The sequence below is a fragment of the Salminus brasiliensis genome, chromosome 16, assembly GCF_030463535.1.
Source record: "Salminus brasiliensis chromosome 16, fSalBra1.hap2, whole genome shotgun sequence".
Taxonomy (NCBI): Eukaryota; Metazoa; Chordata; class Actinopteri; order Characiformes; family Bryconidae; genus Salminus; species Salminus brasiliensis.
Genome location: NC_132893.1, coordinates 24,940,512 through 24,953,853, shown reverse-complemented (window position 1 = coordinate 24,953,853; position 13,342 = coordinate 24,940,512). Strand labels below are relative to the sequence as shown.

Sequence of the window (13,342 nt, the reverse complement as noted above, 5' to 3'; positions counted from 1 at the left end):
ATAGACGGAACATAGAATAATAAACAGAAAGGAGACTTTCCTAACCACGATGTTCGCTCGATCTGGCCTATCCAGAGGTTATGCAAATGTAGGTATCGGTATCTGCACTGAAATTTTTATGTAGATGATATGGTGGTTTCTTTTCCAATACCAACATGATTACTAAAACTGTGAGCAATGGCTCACACAGATGCTGTATGATGATGTGCTAATGACAGATTGAAAATATGCATTGTCTCCTTTCAGATGACCTAAAAGAACAGTATGTAGCAATTTTACATAAAAATAACCAATACCACTCTGTCAATACCACTCCGGGCTCAGAATGCTGACTACTGCACACACTATATCACAAGAACTACGTCATATTTGTGTAACCCAAGTCATATTTGTGTAAAACACCTGTTATATTAGTCTACCATGTCGTTGTCCAATGTGGGGTAGGGATGGCAATTTGAATTATGTTTGGCAGTGGTGTAAAGGTGAATTACTCTCCCCAGCTGTAGGGGGAGCCCAGGAGTAAAGCATATAAATTCTTGCATAATGCACCTTTAAAATGTCATCTAAGCTTTTGGGGCAGTAGTGGCTCAGCGGTTAGAGCACCGACCTATTGATGACAGGGGTTGTCTGTTCAAAACCCGGGTTTGGCAAGCTGTTGGCAGAGCAGCAATGGCTGCCCACCGCTCTGAGTGTGCATGTTCACTGTGTGTATGTGTGTGTTTACTGCATGGATAGGTTAAAGGCGGAGCCCAAATTCCATCTGTGTCCAACACTGTGTCTTGTCTAAAAATCTGCAGCTGGGAATCCTAAAAAGCACTTTACTACCCTACTACCTTTTTTATGTCTGTCACAAAGGTGTATTAAGCCCCCCAGTATTGAGCTGTGGAGCAGTGGAACTGTGTTTTCTGAAATGATGGTGCTCCATCCAATACTTTTGGGATAAACTGGGGAGCTTGGGACGAGGTGGTGTAATGACCATCCAACATCATGACCTTACTAACAGTCTTGCAGCAGAGTGCAAACAGATTCTCTCCCAGCAATGCTCTAAAACCTAGTAAAAAGCATTCTCTGGACAGTAGAAACAGTTACTTCAACAAAAGCAGCATAAATTCTTTTTAATATCCTTGAGGAATAAACAATGAAGAAACAATGAATGAGCATGTGTGTCAATACATTTGTCCATAGAATCTTTAATGCACACACAAAACAAATGTTTTAAAAAATATTTTACATAATAAACACCACTGATTCTTCGTGTAATCTTAAGTATCAACTCAAGAATTTTGGGTGAAACATCCAAATTCACCACTCCACCTCCCCATAGGGCAAATCCAGCCCTCTTAGCACAGTAGGGGAGTTGCCATTTTGCAATGGCAGAGAAAGTGCTGCCTGTGTCTATAACGAGATTTCAATTCCCAGATTGTAAACGAATCCCTCCTGCTGAGCCTCGTAAGCTTCCTGCCACAAAATCCATCTTAATTGTGTCACATGTACATTCATTTGTCAGCCGCGTAATCAGTAATGTGTTTATCAGAAAGGCCACGCTGGTGTGAAAGATGCAGAGTTATTACTGTGTGACCCCCAAACGAGATTTTAAGAGGATAAGCAGGGACTCAGCATGCCAAACAGCAGGGATTAATAAAGACAATCAGGAGCTAATTAGGTCTAATGATTATTTTTCTTATTATTATCATAATTGTTGTTGGTTGTTGTCATTGTATTACATTTTTGCACCATCTTTCCATTTCCATTGTGTCAGCAATGGGGGTAACCTAAAGTAAGGGTGTCCACAAACATTTGGACATACAGTCCATACATCATTGTCCACTCCTGATGTATCACCAGTAAAGAATATGAATACACAGCACACAGAAACACACAGGTGGATGAAAAGCGTAGGCCGGCTGCAGAATCAGGTGGTCTCTGTATATTCCATGCACTTCTGGCATGTGAGTGACATTTCGCAGTGCAGGGTAAACGTGCACACACATGCACACACACACACACACACCTCGAGACAATAGGAACAGTGCTGCAGCCACCTCAGTTTTGACACCACTAGGCCGCTCCACACTGAACAATGAGAAAATGACACTCACCCAGTGAAGCAAAGCACAGCATAAATGTACACACACACACACACACACACACACACACACACACACAGGCACTCACAGGCACTCACCTTTCAGCTCACAGTCCTCTTTGTTTCTTCAGCTCTCCACACTACCCACTATCCTCACAGCCACATAATGTTAATGCACACTCTTAAAATTAAAAGGGAGTATTTGAGGCGATGACATAGAAAAACATCTTTGCTTTGATTAAGAACCTTAAGAACCTTTCAGTGCTATTTCTTTTATACATTTGACAACCAGTAGACGACAGACACTCAAATATATGTGTGTATTTGCACCGAATAACCCCAACACACCCTTCTATCATTTCTTACAGTTTACACAGAGAGCAATCTCATGTATTAACATGGGGACCTACCCCTCAGCCTCATTAGTTCCTTATGTGTGTATCTGTGTGTTTTACATTGTAGAATCTGAAACATGATAGAGTACATTCACGGTGTGGGATTTTTTTGTAATTCTCTTAATAAAATTGTATTTTAATTTTTTTAATAACCCTTAAATAAGCACTGCGTCAGTTCCTAATCCTTATTCTTATGCTTTCATTTTGTAGTTTACAGATAGAAAATGACTGCATCAATTTTGTTAACTGATTATCATAATATTCATTAACATGCGTTCATTTTTTATAAGAAAATGTTGAGCAATTTTCTAATTTGAGTCCTCCACACTCCAAAAATGCTAGTTTGAGGTTGCTGGGTCATTTTGCTGGATTGATTTCAGAGTGCTGAGTAGTTGGTAAGTAGACTAGCTGTATCAAGATTTTTCTAGAGAGCAGAAATCTTAGGTATCTTGGCCCTGGAGTTTAGACATCTTCTACTTAGAAAGGCCAGACCTCCCTTGGTCATCCTCCTATCCTCACACCAGTTATTTCATAACTCCTTTAATACCTACTTATACTAATAAATTGATCATGGCAACCAATCACGATAAATTGAAAGTTGAGATTTGAATTCTCCTGTAAAGTTGACATTTTGGAGATGAGATTTATGTGACAAAAGATTTATGTGACAAAAAAAAAAACAAAAAAAAAAAACAGTGGGTCACAATTACCATATTCATTATGTTAATGCAATGGTTTTTACCAGTACCAGTGTTCACATATTACATCAAACTCTCTTGTTTAGCAGGGTGAATGCTGAGCTTTTGTTGTGTATTAAAATTTTTTTTAAATTATAAGAACAGAAATAAGATTTACAGATTTACAGGACAATAATTCATATATCAGGTTTAACTGAATGACTGAATTATAAATCTTTTGTTTGAGTGAGTGAGTGAGTGAGTGCACGTGTGAGGATAGCTGAATGTGCTTTAATGCGAGGCATTGCTGCTCCTCTATAGATTTAAAATCAACACCAATATTCAGCCCTCCTCTCCATCAGTCCCGGCACGTACGAACCGACACACTAATTAATCCAGAAATCGCCTCTCTTGGCACTTGCCGTCGGGACAAAGGCAGCGAGTGTAGCCCTTCCCCCACATTTCTCAGAGAATGTGTATGTGTGAATGTGTGATGCCCTGTTCAGGACGTTGCACCTTACTACCTTCTGAAAATCACAAACACTCACCCACTGGAGTGAAGATATCCTGGCTCTTTTTGTCTAGACCTTAAAATATACAGTCTTCACACACACACACACACACACACACCATTATTGCTCCCTGACTTTTCCTGTACCTAAGAGCCCACCCGCTCCGCCTCTTTCATCTCCCCTCCTCTCAATTCACCCCGACTCCATCTGAACCCCCCTTCCTCACTGCGAGGCTGATGCTGTCCTCTTTGTCCTGCTGCTTCAGTCTCCCTCTATCTGACTGCTTTCAAACACACACACAACCTCCACTCCATCTCACTGAAACTTTATGTAACCCATATCTAAGCCACAATCATGGAGAGCATGGACCTTTCTTCAAACAGACGGGCTTTGGCCAGTGTTATGACAGAACGTTGGAGATATCTTTGTAAAATCTGACACTTGCTGCCGACTCTCAGTGCTTCACCATCCATCAGATGCTGCACAATGCTTGAATCCACAATGCTTCTCTGCTCAGGCTGCTTGATAGGAGCACATGGTTGTCAGGTTATGCCCGTTCAATCAGTTTCATAGGGCAGGGCTATGCTGAGGCGACTTGTCGCCTAATCAGTCTTAGCAGTCCTACTAACTAAGACTCAGACAGTCGACTAACTGCATTTATTTACTTCTTTAGTTTAGCTCTTTACTAATAGTGTAACAATACACTATGCAAATATTATCAGCAGATATTCTTTACAAATGTCAAAGCAGACAATGATTTCCAACTTCCCAAGAAGATATTTCAAAAAGATTTCCAATGTTTTCTGATTCCACTGCTTATTTATGGTAGATTAATATTTTTGAGGCTTTTAAATGGGTTCTTTATAGCACCAAAATTAGATCCATAATTGTTCCAAGTAGTACTATATAGCATCATTTTGCTGTACCATACCCTGCATCTACCACTCCACCATGAAATGGTTTAAACAATAAGGCAGTCCTTCTTTCAAAGAATCACTAACAATGCTTGTAACCGTTTTGGGTGTCTGTCTCATTCCTATCACCACCATTAACTTAAAATGTAGCATTTCACCTCATACCACGCATGTCTTACATCTTAATCACTCTCAACTTAACCGATTACCCATTACACATGTGAAAACTCACAAAATTCCTCTTTAAACAGTAATAACAACTAATACAAACTAATATCTCAATGTAACAATGCAAATGAAGCCACTCAGTCCAGTACAGTAACATCATAACATCCACCTGAACTGTTTCCATACTCTGTAGGAGTGGCTGTAGGAGCTGAGAGGAGCGCCGCTGAAGGGGTTAATGCTCTCAGCACACTGGATGAGGTGGAGTGGGGGAGGCAGGACTGATCCAATAACCATCCAGATTTATTGAGATTCCTCCATTTTCACCCTGCTCTCTCTGACTCGTCTCCTCTCTCTGTGTAAGAGTGTGTGTGTGCGCATGCTTGTGTGTGTAAACAGAAAAGCATGCTTGAGCACACGCACAGAGCTCTATGCAGCAGGCAGAGAGGAGGGGAGGAGAGAAAGAAATACTGCAGTGAGACCCGCCCCATCTGCATAAGAGACACCCACACTTATACACACGCACACACACACACACACACACACACACATTGGAGACAGTGCCACTGTTGTGTCACACACAGTGTGGAACACAGATAATTGGCAGTGAATCTAAAATAGGCCAATACAGTAAGAGAATTGGAGCTATGGTCACATTATAGGCTTAAAGTGTCAGAATCTGAATTTTCACAGTTGTGTGAACGCAAAAATGGGATCTTTTCACATTTAGATACAGTTCAAGATCTGATCAAATGCGTGACCAGAGATAAATACCAACACACATTACTATGTATATAAGTACTGTCCTCCTCCTGTGTGGACACATCCAGTGTGGCAGCTAATGTGATAAATTCTGACCATGCAGGCCCCTTTAGGCTAGAGGTTGGTTTCTGAGAAGGACATAGATGAGTAAAGGTAGGCAGAAAAGCAGCATAATGCAAGAACGGTCAGGAAGTGCTTTGAGTCACGACTAAGGGACCCATTTTACACATGCATCTCTGGACAAGCTAAAAGATACAGAACTGTCACTGGAAGTGAAAGAAGCATGTGAGCATCACAGTGATTTTAGCTGTTATTTTGAGGTAAAAATGCTATATAATGTAGCTTTACAGAACCTCCACATTGATTCTAGGGTATTTTGGACAAAACAATTGAACAATTACCAGAATGCCACTCTGAAGCACAAAAGTGCCAAATCCTGCTTTGAAGAATGGACATGAAGACTGGGAATTAAAAGGCCATTATTTCCCACAAACACTGAATCCCCACATGACCAGCCATGACAACAGGCCATAATCGTTATGACGGTATGATTAATTGGATCTTGAAATGCCCTATCTCATTTACACGGCCAGTCAGAAGGACTGTAGTGTAAAAAGAGAGAGAGAGAGAAAGAGCGAGAGAGAGAGAGAATCTATTAATGAGGCCCTCCACTAACAACTTACTGCTATAACTGTGTGAGAAAGGTGAGAAAGGGACACTGCTCTGGACCTTTGGACCTATGTGGTCTGACCCTTTGTGGTTGAGTTACTGTGGTTCCTAAATGCTTCCACTTTTTAATACCACCAGTTGATGGTGGAGTATCTAGGAGGGCAGAAATTTCACCCACTTACTACTTGCAACGGTGGCATCCTATTACAGCACCATGCAGGAATTCACTGGGATCTTTAGAACCACCCATTCTCTCACAAATGTGTGTAAAGGCAGACTGCATGGCTAAGTGCTTGATTTTATACACCTGTAGCAATGAGACTGAAAGATACACATGAATTCAATGATTAAGTGGTGTGTCTCCATAGTTTTGGACATATAGTGCCTGTCCAGTTTGGATTTAGTGAGAACAGTGACAGCATGCCACAGTGAGAAAAGGCCTGTAGTGAATCCATATACAGATTCCAAATGTAGAACACCAGGTCGGACATACACATCTACGTGAGCACTCAGACACATGCAAGAACTTAATGGGTGGATCTTAGCCAGACACCTGTGGCTTAAAAAACACATGGAACGAAGACTGACTGCAGGGTAATGACAGGGTTCTTAAGGTTGGACATCGTCTCTGTCTGAAGTCTTGTTCTGCCGTCATGTTGGGGGACGATCTCTGGACACAAAGATAACTTACGCTCATGACCCACAGCAGAAGCAGAGATGAAATTGGTTTGGATTGTTGAGGTATGTTCAGATAAGTGCTGTTAAAACATCATCACGACTGTTTCAGCATCGAGAGGAGTTCGCTGTGATTACTGAGTCAAATGTCTTTAAGAGATGAAAAGAAATGGTGGGCTTGCTTAGAGAAGATGGTGTGTGTATTTGTGTGCCAGTGTGTGTGCATGTACCCAAACAGAGTGTAATCACTTTCTGTTCACGTCCGCTTACATGACACATCAAATGAAGGCAGGCTGGTGTGTGGGATTGCATTCTACAGAAGCGAGCTTTCATCATGTAGGTATAAGCACAAAATCTGAAAAGTTCAGGCAGCAAAAACCGCAATGCAGTTCAGCAAACAACACCAAACACAGGACCAACACCGTGACACTCCAGGTGTAGCGACAGCACCTCTCTTTTTCTCACGCCGGCAAAACACACGCATGTTGGAGTCATCAACTATTTTTATATGTACAAATTACCAGGTATATTAAATCTGTCACTGATATATCAGTGTGGCCTAAAGGAGAAGAGCTGAGGGACATTTCTATTAGACAGTCCTCACCGTTGGGCTCAAGTAATCTGGCTAATTTAGAAATCCTGCTTTGTAGAATACCCCCCCCCCCAATCCAACCAAAATAAAATGAAAATAAAATGAAATGAAATAAAATGAAAATAAAAATGCAACAATTGCTGCACCTACTAAAGTGATTTAGAGTACAAAGATAACTTAGATCAGGCGCTCGGTCAGCAGTCAGGACTGGTTAAGCACAGCAGAGATTCCCCTGGGTTGTATGAAGTTAGGTGGTTGCATGCTGGATGCTGTAGAGAAGTAATGAACAAAAACATGGAAATGCACATAAACGAATTCTGCACTACAGAATACTGCATAACACAAATTAGAAATCATTTTAAGATCTAATTTAAGGTCTAACTTTCCCTTTAAGTAGTTTGAAATCTGAAAATTATTTAGACTTAAAAGTATAAAAATTTACACAGATTAACAGCATACGTGTGCTGATTTATCCACCAAATATCAAACCAAAATCCAGGTGTTTGGGATTTGGTGAAATCCAATAACACCTTTAATCCTATATAAGGCATCATAGTGTGTTTACATGACCACTTAATAAGATCCTAACTGCCAAAATCAGATAATGAGCATGTTTTTAGTGGGCATATAAAGGGCCCCAGGGCAAGGGGTCTGGATAAGGGCATGCTGGAAGTGCACTGTCCATTGGTTTGCTTTTGGATTGTGGTAGACATTGAAATACACTGAGCAGCCATAATATTAAAAACCAAACCACCTGCCTAATATTGTATTGGTCCCCATGCCAAAACAGCTCTGACTCATGAAATCCACAAGACCTCTAAAGGTGTCTTGTGCTATCTGGAACCAAGACATTAGCAGCAGATTTCCTGAAGTCCTGCAAGTTGTGACATTCATGGATCACATCAATGAGACTTGGGCACCCATATGACCCTGTTGTCAGGACACTGTTTGTCCTTCCTCTGCCATTTTTCACACTTTGGACCTTGTCAGGATTGCTCAGATATTTCAGCAACAATTTCAAGATCTGACTTGATGTATATCCCACCCCTTGACAGGTATGTTTGATAGGTCTGATTGATACACATATCTGGACTTCCATTGGCACAAAGTAAACATTCTGGGGACTTATTTGCATATTACAGCCTTCTGCACTATCAGTATTGCTCAAACGAATATTGCGCTAATTAAAAATAGAACATCATCTTGTGCAGCTCTACTATGAGCTGCTTTGGAAGTGTATATTACCAGGCAGTCAGAAGCAGACATACGCATTCGTATGCATATTAACAGGCTTGCATTCATCACACTGCATGGCTTTATGCACGGGCGCATTTGTCTCATTTCTTTCTTATTTAAGACATTCATCATCTCAGCTGGTGACAGAAACAAAATAATCGGGGTGGGGAAGACAGGGGCTGAGTCAGACCATTGTGACATTTCGCATGATCTGACTTGTGTGGCAGAGGCAGAGCTCTTGAGTTGCATGGGCTAAAACTGAACAAATGAAGCACGGAGATGGATTCGGGACAGGAGTGCAGATCGATTAAGGCGGGAGATTAAAGGCGTAGGGGTTGGGCTTGGCTGGGCTGAGGAGGACGGGGGCAGGGAAGAGGTAGTGGGGGTGTACAGCGGGGTACAAACCAGAGAAAACAGGGCTACTACAAAGAGCTCTCTGCAAGAACTGCCAGACTGGGGAAGATCAGTGTAAGACCAGCTCACTGTGCTTGGATTAACCTGTGCAAAAGCATGTGACACGCTCAGGTGGCCAAAAGGATCTATCGCATTGCAACAGGCCTGCTGTTTGTTTGGTTAACAGGATCAGTTACACTGGACATACCACTTAGGGATGGATGATACAGCTGAATTCCTTTCCAGTGATACCAAGGAACACCAAGGAAAGCAGGAAAGTATCGATATGAGAATTTTGAGGGACAGTGCTGATAAGTGATATTTTAGCCATGGAGTCCATCATCATTTAAATGTTATCCTTTAATTAATGCATCCATTTAAATCAAGTGTCTGCAGATGCTTACTGGAATCCGATATCATTGGTGTATCCCTAAGGGCCAGAATCCCAATACTATTACCAGTGCCATCCATCCAGGGTCACAGTGGGTCATCCATTCATTAGGCCTTGTGCAAGGTACCACACACACCCATTTGCTAGGGGCAATTCAGAATATCCAATGTGCCAATGTGCCTACCATGTGTGGTTTTCGGAGGAAAACCGGCACTAGGAAGACACACTAAACTCCTCACAGACGTGACAGTCACCAAAGAACCAAACCCTCGACTCCAGCCTTCTAGAGCTCTGCAACACACGCATTTCCTGCAGCACCACTGTGCCACCCCCTGATACCGCTACTTTACCTGTAAAGACACCCCCTGATACCGCTATACCCTGTAAATATTGGCAAAATGGGGAAAATGTGATTTTTGTTTTTTTCCTCACTGTTACCTCACTGGAAGTCACAGTCCCACAGATATGAGGTTCTATCACACCTGAGCACATGTATAGGCCTTTCTTCATATATATGGTAACCTGTGTTAGGACTGTCAGTAAGAAAATGTCAGGTGTCAGGATCAGGCATGTCAATACTTCAGTATTGATCTACCCACCCCTGGATGGAACACTGACCTCAGAAATCCCCAACATGCAATAGTGCAATTTTGTCTGTTGAAGGACATCTACATTGTGGATCCTGTACAGTGGATCCCACTAACTGGCAGCTGGATCAGAGGGTGAACAGGGAGCAAAGCCTTTTTAATCTTACATGCTCATTAGCATAATTCACTTTACCCTCCTCTTCTTCACAACTGCTTCTCCCTCTCATCCTCTTTAGATTCTCTCATCAGTCTCCCTGGGACCCCCTGGGACAAAGTGTCGGGGCTCTGTAATATTTCAGGAGTGAACGTTCAAGGGCTTCAAATTTCCATCCTGTCCTGATAGCTATCCAGTACCTGAGGAGCCCAGCACTCCGTAACTTCCTTTAAAATATTTGATGGCCCATTTATTATTCACCAATAGATCAGAATGTTTAGATGTTTCTGTGCTAAGGCCTGAGTTTGTTTTTACTTGATTTACTTTTTCATAATGCAAATACAAGAAACAGTAGTCCCAATTTATACATTTTGTACAAGTTCATCTGTACATTCTTTTTTTTTTTAAACTTTAAAAAAGAAAAGTAGAACATGTAAACATTTGGGAAACTAAAATGTAGAAGAAACAAGAATCAGAATTTAAGCCAATTTGTGACACTGACCATTTTAAGGCCTTTGTACAAAATAGATTTCTTCCATTGATCTCTCTCATCGATCCAACAACCTTCAGAGGACATGGTCAACTCATCAGGGGCTTATGTACAGTATATGGACAAAAGTATTGGGACACCTGCTCATTCATTGTTTCTTCTGAAATCAATGGAATTAAAAATAGTTGGAGCTGCTTTTGTTGTAGTAAATGTCTCTGCTGTTCAGGAAAGGCTTTCTACTAGATTTTGGAGCACTGTTATGAGGATTTGATTGCATTCAGCAACAAAGTTGTTAGTGAGGTCAGGATGTTGGATGATCACCACCCCACCTCATTTTCAATTTCCCAACTTATTCCATGTACTGGAAGGAGCACCATCATTCCTGAGAACTCAGTTCCACTGCTCAATGCTGGGGGGCTTTATGCCTTGTAGCCCACACCTGGCATTAGGCATAGTGTCCCTTCTCTACAGGGAGCACATCTGTATCAGCAATGATACAGATGTTTCCACAATGGGTTTCCACAAACATTTGGACATATAGTGCAGTTCTGTATCCAGTCCATTCTAGAGAAAAAGGGGACACACCCCCGAAGGTTCACTGTAAGCTCATGCTCCCAGTTCAGAATCATTGCGTTAAGAAGCCCATGCTGTTCATATATATCAAATTGAAAGTATTAGTATTAGAAGTATTTTCTCCAGTGATCTCGGAAGGAGATCGGATATCAACCCCAAATTCCCATACTGGACCCTCCCATGATTACACAGTGTGTGTGTAAACTGGAAAAGTGTTTTACAGTCGTAAATGAACCATTCAGTTCAAGAACCATTCAGGAACCTTTATATTTTTGTGAGAGCACTTCATGGTGAGCAGCACTTGCCTGGGATGCACCTGGGCTTGCTCATCCTCAGGTTCATTACCAGGTCGAGGCAGTCCGCTCTAAGCCATGGCCTGAGGCTCTCTCTTTCATACAGCCCCACAGAGACTGCACAGCTCAAAGCGGATAGAGGATTCAGCAGAACGCTTATGCATCTTTATCCACCAGCCCAAGGTGCCACGTGGGTGTCTAAACCTTTTAGGTGTCTGAAAATCAGGAGGAACCAACTGCATCATGACGATGATGGTGATGATGGCTCAATCTGCTTCCGTCTGATCATTTGCTCCCATTTCAGATTTCAGATCTTTTGTGAATCAAATTCTGGTTCCACCAAAAATGTGGAACCAGCACTGATGCACACCAGCCTGCTCTATGAGAGAGAAGCTTGCGGTCACACGTGCACACACACTTCTCATGGATGCAATTACAACAGGATAACAGCTACAGCCCGCTTCTTCTACCAGGTAACTCCACAGAGCACACAAAGCACAAACAAACAAACAAACAAACAAATAAACAAACAAAAAGTTAAGACAGAAGCTCAGGTGTTGGTTTCCAAACCACACGCATCCCTTTGTTCCAGGGCCAATCTGACCAGTCCAGTGAGATGTTTCTTGAGGGAACAAAGAATCATGGCATGTACACACACATACACACACACACATGTACCCAGACACTAATACAGGATCAATCCCACCCCCCGTTGGCTACAGAATAGATGTACACCCTGATTGCATAGCGTCCTAATTTAGCACCCGCATAACAACATCACTGCACTTGGTCACTTCACAGAAGCTGCCGTGTGCTATCAAATGACCCGCTGCGACACTCACCTTCCAAAACCTGGACTAATCCCTGCTTCCCTTTAATCCCTCTTCTTCCCTCCTGCCCGCGCGCGCGCTCCCTCGCGCTCCCTCTCTCAGAGGTGACCAGGGAAAATCCAGTCGCGCGATGCTGCGAGGCGTTGTTTATTTATTTATTTATTTACCACTGTTTTCGTCCACCCGTATTCCGACAAACCCCGCCCCTTTGGCGCAGTTATTGGAGAACGGGCTCCTGGCTCCTGCGCTCTGATTGGGTAGACTTCTGTTGTTGTTGTGATTGGCACCTGTAGTCCTGCGAAAGCCCGGCGGTCGAAGGTTCGGCTAACTCGTAGATTGTGCTCACAAACAGTCCTCCCTAGGCCTGATAGTTTCCCCATCACCTGCGCTAGGTACACTAGCAGTATTCAGGGTTTTGACTAATAGCCAATCAGATTACATAGGGGCGGGGCCTTGTCGGAGTACGGGTGGGTAAACAAATAACCCGTTGCTGGGAGAGCACAGCATCCTTTCTCCCCAACCCACACCTTCACTCCTCCAAAGGTGGACCGTCAGTGGCTCTTTTAGCTGGAGCGTGTGCTGACAGCGACTCCTTGTGGTCAAGCGACGGAAAAGCAGCAAGCAGGAGTGGCGTAATGTTAACATGAGAGATTACTAGGAGGCCCGAAGTAGCAAATATCACTGTAAGGTAGTTGAACATATTTTGATAATATATACATTTTAAAAATAATTTTTCAACAAGTTGTAACCAATAAAACACACAGCGAGTCTGTAATACTAGATTAAAGACTGAAAAAATGTAAACGCAATGATTTTAAACCCTTAACATTATTTAATGGTGAATAGGCCATTAAATAAAGGTATAACAGGTTAGCATCCAATCAGCTGCTCATTACTAAGCAGTAGCTATACACTGGTTGTTGAAAACCTGTCATTTTTATAATGCAT

At 42.3% G+C, this 13,342-nt stretch overlaps 1 protein-coding gene across 2 annotated transcripts in view; it reads right to left on the bottom strand.

The window, feature by feature from the left end:
• The window catches only part of mtus2a (microtubule associated tumor suppressor candidate 2a), a 91,185-nt gene extending 78,654 nt beyond the window's left edge, over positions 1-12,531 (bottom strand). For both annotated transcript variants that reach the window (XM_072658133.1, XM_072658134.1), the window contains exon 1: positions 12,407-12,531. The gene's annotated coding sequence lies outside the window, so the exon portion shown is untranslated. The remainder of the gene's footprint in view (positions 1-12,406) is intronic.
• Between the last annotated feature and the right edge of the window lie 811 nt (positions 12,532-13,342).